This window comes from Struthio camelus, chromosome Z (genome assembly GCF_040807025.1).
Source record: "Struthio camelus isolate bStrCam1 chromosome Z, bStrCam1.hap1, whole genome shotgun sequence".
Lineage (NCBI taxonomy): Eukaryota > Metazoa > Chordata > Aves > Struthioniformes > Struthionidae > Struthio > Struthio camelus.
In genome coordinates, this window is record NC_090982.1 from 21,084,782 (window position 1) to 21,098,194 (window position 13,413).

General features: G+C 36.3%; 1 long non-coding RNA gene across 1 annotated transcript in view; it reads right to left on the reverse strand.

The window, feature by feature from the left end:
• Window positions 1-279: 279 nt before the first annotated feature.
• Window positions 280-13,413, reverse strand: part of LOC104142533 (uncharacterized) — a 63,412-nt gene continuing 50,278 nt past the window's right edge. Inside the window, exon 3 of the long non-coding RNA XR_693724.2 lies at window positions 280-353. This is a non-coding gene — a long non-coding RNA (uncharacterized lncRNA). The remainder of the gene's footprint in view (window positions 354-13,413) is intronic.

Genomic DNA, 13,413 nt, shown 5'->3' on the forward strand with positions numbered 1-13,413 from the left:
TATCATGAAGCTATTAAAAATGCATTTCAATACAGCATTTGCTAGAGAAAAATAAAATATTCTTCTGTCTCAATACTGCTATTTCCAATTGTTTTTGAGTTTCTTACGGAAAGTAAGCTTCTGATAGACTTTATATAGTGAAATGACAACTGTAGGTTATCTTAAGTGGAGATTTTCAACTTTCCAGATATGTAATGCAAAACATTTCTTCAGTCTGACAGCATAGTGTGAAATTCTAGATGTCTTAAGCTTTTAAAACAATTGCTTACAGGATATCTGCTCATCTGCAATGTTCTCCATTTTAGTTTCTTCCTTTCCTCTTGTCCATCTCAGATGCCTCTAGAATACAAGAGCTAAGAAAGCAAAACATGAAAGCAATGAAACATACAGAAAAAATAAATAAAAAGTACAAATATTCATGCTTTTATACTAATAAAATGTTTACACTAATAATAAAATGTTGTAATATAGCCAACATAGTTGTAATCATAGCATCATACAGATATATTAAAATACTTATGTTTCCTACTACTGTGAAAAACATCAGCTAGAAAGAAAAAGTTAAATTATACATGTTTTACTTTGTCCAAATACTCATTTTGTTTTGGTACTAACACAAACTGAATAGGTTATCACCTCTTGACCTGAGCAATTAATCCAGATTCTAATATAAAGATATATTGAGGGTGGAATAGGTGTGTCTCTAGATAAAACAGAACATAGTCAAGTTTGGATAAAGTCTTGCTTCCCCATCAGCACGGGGGATACCTAGCAACAGGAGCAGTTTACTTTGCTTGTGGCACCAGCTACATCTCGTATAGCAGGAAGCTTAGCAGTCTTCATTGTCAGAGTAACAAATCTGAGCTTCTATGCCTTGTAGTTCCTTAATATCTCTCTCTCTGCTCATAGTCTTTTTTTTGGGGGGGGTGGTCTTTCTTTTGTATGCCTATCACATAATCACAGAGTTGCTGAGGCCAGCAGGCACATCTGGAGAACCCCAAATCCAACCGCCTTCTCAAGCAGGGTGGGCTGCAGTAAGTTGCTCAGTGCTGTGTCCAGTTGGAGAGTGAATATCTCCAAGGATGGAGGCTACGCAACCTCTCTGGGCAACTTGTCCCAGCGTTCAGCCACCCTCACAGTGAAGAAGGGTTTTCTTGTGTTCAAGTGGAATTTTCTATTGCTCAGTTTATGGCTGTTGCCTCTGATCCTGTCATTGGGCACCACTGAGCAGAATCTGGCCCTATCCTCTTTACACCCTCCCATCAGATGTTCATAAGCACTGATAAAGATCCTCCTGAGCCTTCTCTTCTCCATGCTGAACTATCCCAGCTGTTTCCACCTCTCCTCACATGATAGATGCCCTTAACCATCTTTTTGACTCTTCACTGAACTGACTCTAGCATGTCCAGGTCTCTCTGGTGCTGGGGACCCCAGCATTGAACCCAGCACTCCGGGTGCGGCCTCACCAGGGCTGAGCAGAGGAGAAGGATCACCTCCCCTGACCTGCTGGCAATGTTCTCCTTAACGCAGCCCAGGAGACTGTTGGCAGCCTTTGCCGCGAGGGCACACTGCTTTCTCATGATCAACTTGTTGTCCTCCAGGACATCCAGCTCCTTTTCTGCAGAGCTGCTTTCCAGCAGGTCAGCCCCCAGCCTGTACTGGTGCATGGGGTTATTTCTCCCCAGGTGCAGGACCCTGCACTCCCTTTAATGAGCTCTGTGAGATTTGTCTCTGCCTGTCTCTGCAGCCTGTTGAGGTCCCTCCGAATGGCGGCACAGCCCCCTGGTGTATCAGTGACGCCTCCCAGTAGCCTTCTGTATCATATGGCCAGTTGCTTCTAACACAATCAGTAACTTCATCGCAGGCACTGCTATGCTGATTCATAGAGAAACTTCTTGAATCACACAGTTCAGCTTCTGTTTAAACACATGAGCTTCTAGTCTTCACTCATGACTGTTGTAGTTTCATCTGTCTTACACAAAGACCTTAATCGGCTGCTGCTAGTTTACACTGACAGAAAGACAGCTGTTATGCTACCAACTCTGAAAGAATCTAACCCAACTGATTCCAAATGAGAATCCACTGTTCTGCAGGACTTTAAAATGGATTTGTATCTTCTGCACAAGTCTGTTGAGAGTGACACTAAAAATCTTGAATATAAATGTGCTTCCACCGAATTTAATGGGCATCTTTCCATTAGTTCCACCAGAATAGCTAAGCCAATGATAAGTGCTTTGGAAATATCCTGCTAGATGTGATTTTTAAATATTCATAACTCACATGAATTGAAAGGAATTTTCTTTTGAAGAAAATATTTTTGCTGTTTCTCAGTGAAAGCTCAGAGGCTTTATTTTCCTCAAAATTCAATATTAAACTAGAAAGCTTTGCACATATGTAGGGATGCTCAGAATGAAACTATTTCTTTTATAATTATTTTCTTATTTATACTTAAGAACAAACACCTTTTCAGCAATTTTTCAAAATAAAATAAGCAAAAGCTCTCAAAATATGAGTTTTAGAAAAACTGTGATAAGTAATTTGAGCATGAAAGCAGCTTAGAAATCTTCATCTGGGCAAAGCAAAATTTATACATCTGTACAACATATGTAAAAATACATTTTGGGAACACATTCAAAGCACAATTACAATTTCCTTCTCTATTCCACATAATTTACAGAGGAAACCTGTTGAAAATCTATCATGTTCCAGTGTTATTACTAACATACAATTATCCCTTAAAACTTTGAAAAATTACTTATACGCTATATTAAACACATGAAAACAATGAAACATATTTTGATTAAAAAAAAATCAGAGAACTGAAAAATTCTAAATGTTCTTATTCTATTTTTAGACTTGAGGCAAGGATGCCAAATATAAATTTTAAAAATATTGTGCTCAAAATTATCTTAGGCGTAAGAATATCTTTACAATTAATATGTGAAGATTTAAGCAACATCTCAGTACCTGAGTTAATATTTTGATAATATGCTCTGATGGCTACTCATTAATAGGAAAACAAAGTAGGGTCACCTGTTCCTTTGCTCTTCTACATCCAGAAAAAGAAAAAAGGAAGGAGTCTGTCTATTTTTCATCAGAAATAGCCTGAGCATCAAATACTCAGCTCATTCAGCACATTACTCCCCAATATTTTCATAAAAGCCATATTTATTGCATTATGAGTAGTATAGAATTTTAGTTTATGAAATATGAAAGAAATTCTCAAGGGATATAGGTGCATACTCTGCATTCAAAAGTTTAATTTGTAGACTTTTTACTGTTTTCCAGGAGAAAAGTGGTGAAGAATATATTTCCCTAAGTTTATGATTCTTAGCTTTCAGTGTATTGTACAGAGATATGGCAGTCCTCCCCCCCCCCCCCCCCCCCATCTTTGATACTCGTTACAGGTCTGTAGACCAGGGTTATGGTAGTAACAGTACTCTCCTTTTCCAGCCCCTCCTGAAGCTTTCTAAAAGAAGGCTGCCCTTTACTGATTCTTCCCTGTTCTGAGCATTAATCTTGAAGCTATTTTAAATGTGTCTTTTACTAACAAAATATGACATTTCTGCAAACGAAAGGATTTTGTTGTTCCATATGCTGTGTTTCAGGACCTAGCTTATTTTTTTGTGCCTGGAGCAGTTACTTTCCTGTATGTTGCCTAAAACGCAACCAAAACAAAATCCCTTTTTGTTTCTCACAAAGAAAAATTTGAACTGTTACAGACAGTTTATGGAAAATGTTGTTGATTTTATTTACATTTTAGAGAGACTGACATAAGCAACACTCCACACTTACTAATTCTAAAGCAATATTTATTTCTACAGTTTACATTTTTGAACAGTAACTTAGGGTATACAACCCATGCTCATGTGATATCGCAAAACTGTTCAATATTTTTCCTTCCTTCTTTCCTTGCCTCTCTGCTTGTCTTAGTGTTTTGATCTTGTCATTTGAAAGTATCTTATCTGACTGATATAAGGCATGAAGAATGTGACAAAGAAAGTCATCAGATGTCTTTATAGCAGCATCTTATGCAGATTACGTATTAAAAAGGTACAGATTTAGGAACAGCCAACTGAAGGGATCCATAAGCTACATTTTCACTTTTATTTGCATTTTAAGAATTTTTATGTTTGCAAAAGTAATGCCTATCTTTCAAATATGTTATTCCCTTTCATTCTGATGATTTACCACGGGTCCCAGGACTCCCCCTTCCTCTTTCATTTAGCACTCTTGAAATGCAACAGCTGAGCAAATGCATATCTGTTGTGCTTTGTCGATCAGGAATCAAAACTTGGATATACAGTAGGTGATAATTGAGATGTCTTTGTGTAAGCTGGAAAATAACAGGTTCTCTCTTCAGAATTCAATAAACACTTTAGCTCCTTTTGAATGCAGAACCAATTTTATCTCTTTTATATTCTCATCCCATGTTGATTATTGTTTACATTTAAGCTTTTGCAAAACAATAAAAGTCTCTTTTTTGAAGACGAGGTATCATTGAATGAAAAAACGAGCAGATTGCTTGAAGCTGACCACTCTCTTGTGTATTACTGGGGAATGAGAATTCACAAAGTTGAGATATTTTAGGTGCCAGCAGATTAAAACATTGCCTCTGCCTAAAGCTAGTGAGACAGAAGATTGCAAAATATATTGTAATGTGTGGACAGTGAAAGCTATCACTATCAGAAATGTTCAAAGGAGCATATAAAATGTAAAGATTCATTGTAGACTCAGACAAGGGAAGACGCAGAAAACACAGGACAGCTGTACTCAGCTGTGGTCTAGAGTAACACATGCATGCCATAAAGTGCACGAACTGCTGTCAGCCCGTCAGTGCCAGCCTTCTTTCTTTGACCAGACAGATTTAATTGCATTCAGAAGTCTTTAAGTCATTGGCTAGCAGATGACAGGTCACATGAAGCAGATGTGCACAAATATTTATAAGGAATTTTTGCCTGATATATAGGTGAATTTTTCTTTAAGAGAAGTTGCAGGTTGTTGTCCTAATTCTCGTTCAGTTACTAGTATCACATTAAATGAAAGCCCTTCTCTTCCATGTTTTGTGCTCATATACATAACATGCTCACACTACGTTCTTTCAGATAGCTTGAGCTATGCTTGTTTAATCTTATAATCCCTTCTCCAGAAGAAAGCTCTAATCATTTTTGTTGTATTTTACTGGGCACATTAGCGTTTATCTATCTTTGTCAGGTAGAGAACTGTCCAAAACTAAGCACAATATGTATGCAGAAAAGTGCACTCTAGAGCAACATCTTTCTAACTCTTATTTCAGGCTCTTCAACTGAAAACTGCATTGGTGTCTCCTAGTATCTCCCAAGTCAAAGTGGGAACTGGCCTGATGATAAAAATGCAACTTGTATGTAATTCCTTGAACACACACATATATGGGCAAGGCCCGGTCAATTCCAGACACCTTACTGTTTGCTGCATTTTCAGTTATGTAGCATGTTTATGGATAAATCTTTTCTAAGTTACATTCAACTGCCACTTATGTCTAAGCCATACTGCATACCACTTTAAATTCAAACTCTAACTGTACTAATGTTGTAAATCCTTTGTTCACTTCATGAATTGTACGTGAAGTGATGAACTTTGTTTCCGCCTTACCAGAGGTGTTTTGTATGCTTGGCTCTTTATGGTAGCATTCTCCACTTCCTTTTAACCTTGTAATGTTTTAATCCTGGATTTCAGCAGTTGGCTGAATCAACCTGATACCCCTGCAGAGAGAGATTGCCTCACTTCAGCACTGCTTCTGGCTGTGCAACACTACTTCTTTCTCTAATTTGGCTCTGTGGCTCTGCTGCTCTCTCTCAGTCAGTTCAGCTCACTAACCCTTGGAAAGCTAATCTACTAGGGAAAAGAAAAACAACAACAAAAATCTTGTTTATTGAGCTGAACTGACTTGATAATATACTTTCCAGTGACATAGTCAGAGCAAGTGAAGGAGAGGTTGGGGCAGCGGTGAGTGGGAGGTGGTGAAAAGGGTAAGTGATCACCCTTTTCACCCTCAAGGAACACTTGGATTCATCCCAGCAATCTCATCTTACCTCACAGCTTCATTGGATGGAAAGGGTTTCCCACCCCCACAGTTTAGGGGTTAAAAGGAAATGGCTCTTTACCCAAAAGCAAATGTGATATATAACTGCCTTTTTTTTTCTGAGAAGAACTAATTTAACAGATACAGGCTGCCCTGTCTGAGAAGTTAGCTGCAATAGCTTTATTACTCCTCAGCCAAAGAATTAGCAAAAAAGACCAGATGTTCCCAGAGGGTAGGAATGACTTCACTTGAGGGGCACATTGTCTTCTAGTTTAGAATGAGAGGAGCCACACCAGGAACTTGCTTAGGCAAAGGTTAAAGCCAGAGGAGTACTGCATTTACATATATTAAATGACCTTTTATGTCTGGACTATTAAATAAAGCTTTTTTTTTTTTTTTTTTTTTTTTTTTTTACGTCTATGCAAAGCTTTTCTCTATCAGAATGCACTTATTTGCTCAGACATCACTCCCGCAAAATTAAGTTGTAGACCCAAAGCCTACCAGAAGGAATTTTGGAAAGAATGTGCACAAAACATCAGAACTTTGAAAAGGTTATACCAAGGACAATAGGGTATGCATTTCCTCAATGGATCTGAGATATCAGGAAGAGTACTCCACTCAATAGAATAGTTTCTTGAGACCTCAGGGAGGTCTTACTTGATGCACTGACAATGTTTGAATCCTATGAAGCCCCATATGGTAGCTAAAAAGGCCTTGGTAACCAGCTCTTGAATCATCTCACAAGTCTCTGGAAGTGCCCAGGAAAGGAGATAGGTCAAGTTCTCTTCATGAACTCAAGCCACTGTTACTATCTTTTATAAACCCAGATAATAGCTTCCCATTCTTTTGAATATGTTTTTAAAATTATACAGTCATCAATTTATCTCACAGGAGTCCTAAGAGCTGCTTTGCCATTCTAGTCCTAAAGATGGTAATTCTTTAACACATATATCTACCGGTTCTAAGGAAACTACAATTCAGAAAAATATTGCATCCTCTTTCTTTTAGAAATCCTTAATATTTATTAATTTTAATATTAATATTTACAATTATTGGAGAAAAATAATTTTGCAGAAGAGAAAACTGGGGTCTCAGAAGTGCATGGCTTTGATCAATAATTGACTGCTCATAGTCAATCCGTTGAAGAATATCACTGCACAAGAGATGACTGAAAGAAAATGTGACCTCATGACTTCATGTCACCTCAGATACCAAATATATATATAACCAATACTTTATTGTAGGAAATCTTGTTAGCGTTATGTACTATATACAGTATATTCCTTAGGACAGTAGAAACAGGATGAAAATCTTCAAGCTTTTTGGTTTCTGGTTTTTATTTTGAAATTATAACGTGTGCTTAGACCTGAGGATGTTCGAGGTTTGCTTCAGGAAAAAGAAAAAAAAAAAATCTTAACTGAAGGGGGGAAAAAAACAGCAGCAAATTCTGCACAGGAAAATTCCTGCTACTAAGTTGTAAAGATATGTGAAAGACAGATCTCTTTGAATAATGAAAAAAACTATATGAAACAGAAAAGCATATGAAGTCTTCTGAATATGAAGATCTTCTGAAGGTGTGTTAGGCCACACCTGATTAGAGAGGTAGAGCAAACAGGAGGATAGACATAAAAAAAAAAAAATCAAAGAATTCCAAGATGTTAAGAGAACAGTCAAATATGTTAAAGATAACTTAAAGATGGTGCTTGCTGTGACTTATAGATAGGAAGATGTTATCTGCTACCAGTAATTTTGGAAGAATGCATTAGGCTAAAGGAAGACTGGAACATCCAGAATGGAACTGTGCTGAAAATAGTTGAAATAATTTGGAATGCACGAATATGCTGTGTATATTGTACCAACAACAGATTTTGTATGTATAGTATAGCTTCTGGAATCTGTGGGTCTAAAGAATTTACCTGAACTGGTCTTGCTCTTGTATAGATCTAAATCAAAGATCAATTTCTCTAAGTTTCATAACATGGAATATTTGTCTGTTATATTTTTGAATTTTATGAAATAGGCTGCATGCAAAAGATATTGATGCATGTTTCAATAAGATAAGATAAAGGAAGGGAATCTCTGTTCATATTTGAATAGTATTTGCTGATTTACATTTTATATCTAATAACACGTACATACTGATGGAAAAAAAACAAAAAAGAAAACAAACTTCAATATTGACTTTGACCAACTGGATGGTATAGCATAGTAAATTTTGGCAGAAAGCCAGAAAAAGGCCTAAATATCTGTGCCATATGGACACAGAAAGGCTGCTGTGGACCATATGTTGGGAAAATAGCCCAGGAAGGCTTCCTACATGTTGAACCGACAGTATCAGGAACTATGCAAGAAGATAGTCTATTAACCACAGCCACTTGGCCCAGAATCATCAGCGTTTGAAGTAACCGCTGAAAGAGCTAATAATCTGGAGTGTATTGCGCAGTAGGGAATCAGAGCATATCTAGCCAAACAGTGTCAGTGTACATAATTCATACTCTTTAATTGTGAAATATCAATGCAGTTGAAGTCATATATAAATAACAACTTCAAAAGGAAAATCAACCACATGTGTGCTAAATAACCAACCACCTCCTTACAAATTATGCAAACTATAAAATTTTGGCAGGGTTCCTTGGAGGGGAGGAGACTGAAAGAAGAAAGGTAAACAATTCTGATGCAAAGACTGCTAGCCCATATGCAATCTTTGTAAATGCGAGCAATCTGTTCTATTCAAATGCAATTGAAAAGGCAAAATACACTTCTTTTCTTTAAATGTAGGGTGTTCTTGCTCAGAAGGTATTAGGCAAGCATTTAGTGCAGAGTGAATTTGCTTGGAAAAAAGGGTAATTCACATCTATTTTAATATGGTAACTCTTAGAAAGGAAAGGCCTATCTTGAGAAAAACAGGGCAAAGACACAGAACTTCAGTTAGGACTATACTATTTGCATATTTATTTCTTTTTTTAAATTTCAAATTAAATTTACGATTTACATTTATACTGTATTGCAATAGTTGTAGTACTGGTATTATTATCTGAGTAAGTTTACTGTTTTGGAAGCCCTTAAAAGAAATACCTAGCATGGGACTAAGGTAATGGGTTTTCAAGTGGGAGATACATCCACAGGGCATTTCAGGCGCATTCTCTTACAAAGCTTTCTCATATAAAAAAGGACTATGCCCACAAAGTTATTCTTTAAATTCAGCCTTTCCTCCCTCTTCCCCTCTGCAGCAATCTAAATGCAAAACAAATCAAAATACCCATCCCCCACCAAAATCCAGACTTTCACATCCTCAGGTAGCAAAATCAGAGTTGTTACTGGCATCTGAATGAACCTTGCAAGGAAGGGAAGCATTGTACATCTGTTCACAGGCATTATAAACTAACCTTGGTAAACAAACATAGTTAATAGCCTAAAACTTGTACAAGTCCACAGAAAGATAGCTAATCTCTCTCTTTTCTCTGCTCTGATGTAGCTTTTTAATTGCCTTATGCTTTTGCAACTTGATCTTGCTCTAGTAGAGTCAGGGAGAGCCTTCCCTTTGATTCCTGTGGAGGAAAGTTGAAACTCTAAATCACTTTATACGTGCTAAATCAAAGAGTTTATAACAGAAGAGAGGCAGCCTAATAGAAGCAAAAATTACAGAAGGTTATTGTGGGCTTCTGTGCCTCTTCAATTACTTAAATCCACAGAAAAGTGCTTAAGTGGTACCTCAAAAACAAACCGTCCTTCAGAGGCAAGAATTTTAAATTTGAGTTTCAGATGCTTTGCTTTATTGGATTTCTCTCTTTCATGGAAGTATGCTGAACTCTCAGACTCAGCTGGACACAGAAACTGCATTCATTGCTAAATCCTCAAACCACACATTGTCATCTATTTTTGAATATTATGTTTTGATACCCCAAAAGGAATTTCTTCCATTTTCATTCGTGCTTGAAAATACAGACTATCTCAGACTGCTATAGTTACATAGCCTACAGGTTAGTTTGTATTAGACATGTGCAAAATTAGTTTAGCAAACTTAGATGAATATTCTTGTGAGATTTCTTACAGACAGTTTTCTAAAAGGGACTTGAAATGGCTGCAGGATTACAAACTCTTGTAGCCTCCCTCTCCTTCTTATTGGTTCCAGCCAAACATGAAGCAAGACGAAAAACTAACGAAAAGATGCATAGTTCTTTTTCTGACCTCAAAAAAAAAAAAAAAAAAAAAAAGGCTCCATGCAGGTTTAATTCCACTTCTAGAAGAAAAATTGAGGGGTAAAGAAAGGATATAACCAATTCTTTCATTGCAGCTAAGAGATTAAATGAGAGAGAAGAACAAAGCAGTATGTTTTTAAGTGTGGTAAGGCTGAAAGATGGCAAGGAAATGATTTTAAAGCTAATTCAAGAGACTGATAGATTTTAAAAGTATACCTATGATCTTGCTGGACAGAACTATGACACAGTATTCAGCATAAAAACACTGAAATTTTAAAGAAAATGTTTGTTTGTTCGTTTTAAATGGTAAATTAATTTTGTCTTTCAGTAACCGTTATGTAAGTGTTGCCTGAGACCAGAGGTGCTTTGATACCTAAAATGTTAGTATGTATATGGTACATACAAAAGATGCCTTTTATGGATATAAAGATATGCAAACTCCATCTACTTTTTTACCTCTGAACCTATCACTGCCTCACCTATTTAGCAGCAAAAAGACCTTTATATTAGCCAGATCTGCAATTACTGAAAGTAAATTTCTTTATGAGGAGAAGTGGTGAAAATCTCATGATCTTCTGTCTCTTTTATTATTTATCAGCTTTAGGCCTACCCTTTATCTGTACTTATTCACAGTGAAAAATAGAATTTTGCTTATTTTTCTGATATTATTTGTGCACAGGGTATTCTACTGTTTCTCTTTTACTAACAGTTTCTCTCACTTTCCATCCCAGGCCACTGAAAAAGCAAAATTAGCATTATTTGCAATGCAAAAAAATGATGCCTGAAGAATTCAATTCTGTATCTGTTCATAGACATGATCACTCAGAAGCACAGTGAATGTCTGGTTACAGGCACAGATCACTGGATCCTGGTGCACAATAAAGCCCTCCTCCTGCAAGCCACATAAGCCCTGAGACTCAGATCCAGAAAAAAACACGAATGACCAACTCTCACCTGAAATCTATGGACAGCTGCACATACAAATCAAAGTCAGGTCAGATTTACTTTATCATTCATTAAGTTTAGTGATCATTAAATGCCACAGCTCTTTCCTTCAGAAACGTTAATGAGGAAACGTCTTTTCATTTGGTACAAAAATAATAATTCTATCTTCTGCCAATGTGTGGATGATTATGGAGGGAACGGAAATGTATTTGCTTTGATTAGGATGATGCCAAGGAAAAGTGTCTAAAAACCCACTCACCTGATGTTATTAAGTAGTAGAAGGAAACACATAAATCACTATTCATTTTGAATCACATAAAATAATCATGTCTAATTGGGACCTTATTACTTTATTATTCATCTTGTTTTATTGGGAGCAGTCCAAACTACTAAGTCATAATATATAGTCTATCACAGAACACTCTGCTATGTGCTGGCACATCTTTTAGTTTCAACAGTTTCCTTCCTGCTTGTCATCTTTGCATATTAGAGCCTTTTATTTAAAAATAAATCACTAAAAAAGCACTCCTTCCACAGGAAATAATAATAATAATAATAATGTGTTCTGGAAATGAATGTGGTTTAAGTTCCCTCTGCCTTGGACTTGTAGGATTGTATGATATTTGCAGGAAACTGTTTTGTCCATTAACTGGTTTTCATACTTTGGAATCCAGGAGCGAGAATAGTTACTGTTGTGTACCCTTCCTCTGAACAGTTAATCTAACAGTTAATCAGTTAATTTTGCACTCATTATTATCAATGCTATGAAGTGATTTTCCAGGCTTCTTTAGAGAAAACTTGACTGACCTATTCTCTTATTTGTGGCTGTTTTAACTTGTGTTGAGGGCTAACGGGTTTTCTTTTTAGTCACCCTTGACTTCTGCCACTGTGTCTGAAGCCTTTAATTTTTGCTAAAAACTCTAACTCTGTGAATGCAGTTTTTCCTTCATATTACAATTAAATAGACCATTTCTGACCGACAGCCCTCCTATGCTTTTTAAAAAGCCGGCCTGTATGTGCTGAAACTCAGTGATCTTTTTGAAGTTTATTCCTCACGATCACTGAGAGCTCTTTCTTCCTAAAATAAATGTTTTGTCATTCTTTCAGTCACTGGTTACAAATTATTTGCTCCACACAGATTTTCTTGAGCAGCACACATGACAAAAAGGGAGAAGATGCAATAGAAGTGCTCAATAACTTCCAGCTAAAAGGGACAATAAGCACTATTTCAGCATTTACAATGGAAACTGACAATAATCCCCATTAAATTCACTCAATAGAAATGCAGAAAGTAGTTTGGGCCAGATTTACAATTGATACAAAATTGGCTGAGTTTCTGAAGTCAGTGGAGCTATGTTGAATTACATCACCTACACGTTTGGTTTCCTGGTTGAAGGGAATGTAAAGTATTTTAATCTTAAAATAATAACGGACGGTTCTTTTTTCACAAGGGACAATAGCTTTTCTATAAAAATGTTCTAGCATTTTATCTAATAGGTACCAGATGTGTCAATCATGTGAAATGCTCTACATTGTAAAGAAAATCAAGTAATATACTGAAAAGAAAGTAGAATAGCCAGCTGTAGAGCAAAATATAGAAGTCCACTGAGAAACCTAGACTGATGAGTTTCTATAACCGAAGTATGTTTGGTCAATATGATAGATGCTACAGAAAAAAAAAAAAAAAAAAAAAAAAAACAAAAGAAACTGTAGAACTGTAGGATGTAGAAGACAGATGTCTTAAAATCAATTAATGATTGAAAAAAGAAAAATTAAATTATCAGGTAAGATGCAAATTTCTTAGCGATGGTAAATTTGCTGCTGTATGTAGCAATCATATGCTGCATCAAGAAACTGAGTGCATTAGCGTCATTTAAAGTAAAGATATTGAGGTTACTTTTCAATTAAGTATAAAGCTGAAATTATTATAAGTTTTTTAGATACACCTTCAGGAAACTTAACATGGAAAAAGATCACAACATGCCAGACTAAAATGTGCTATAAAGTGAAATCTGTAAGCACAATTTTTCATTAAAATAATTACCTGACCTTCCATGTTAACACGTGTGACTCACTGCTGTTGATTTCCTACAAACAGAATAATAATGAACACTTCCTGGAACACTGTGTAGCTGTGCCTGTCTTGGAGCAGTTAGCACTCTACTACAAAGCCAGAAACTTATATACAAATATACACTGGAAAAATGT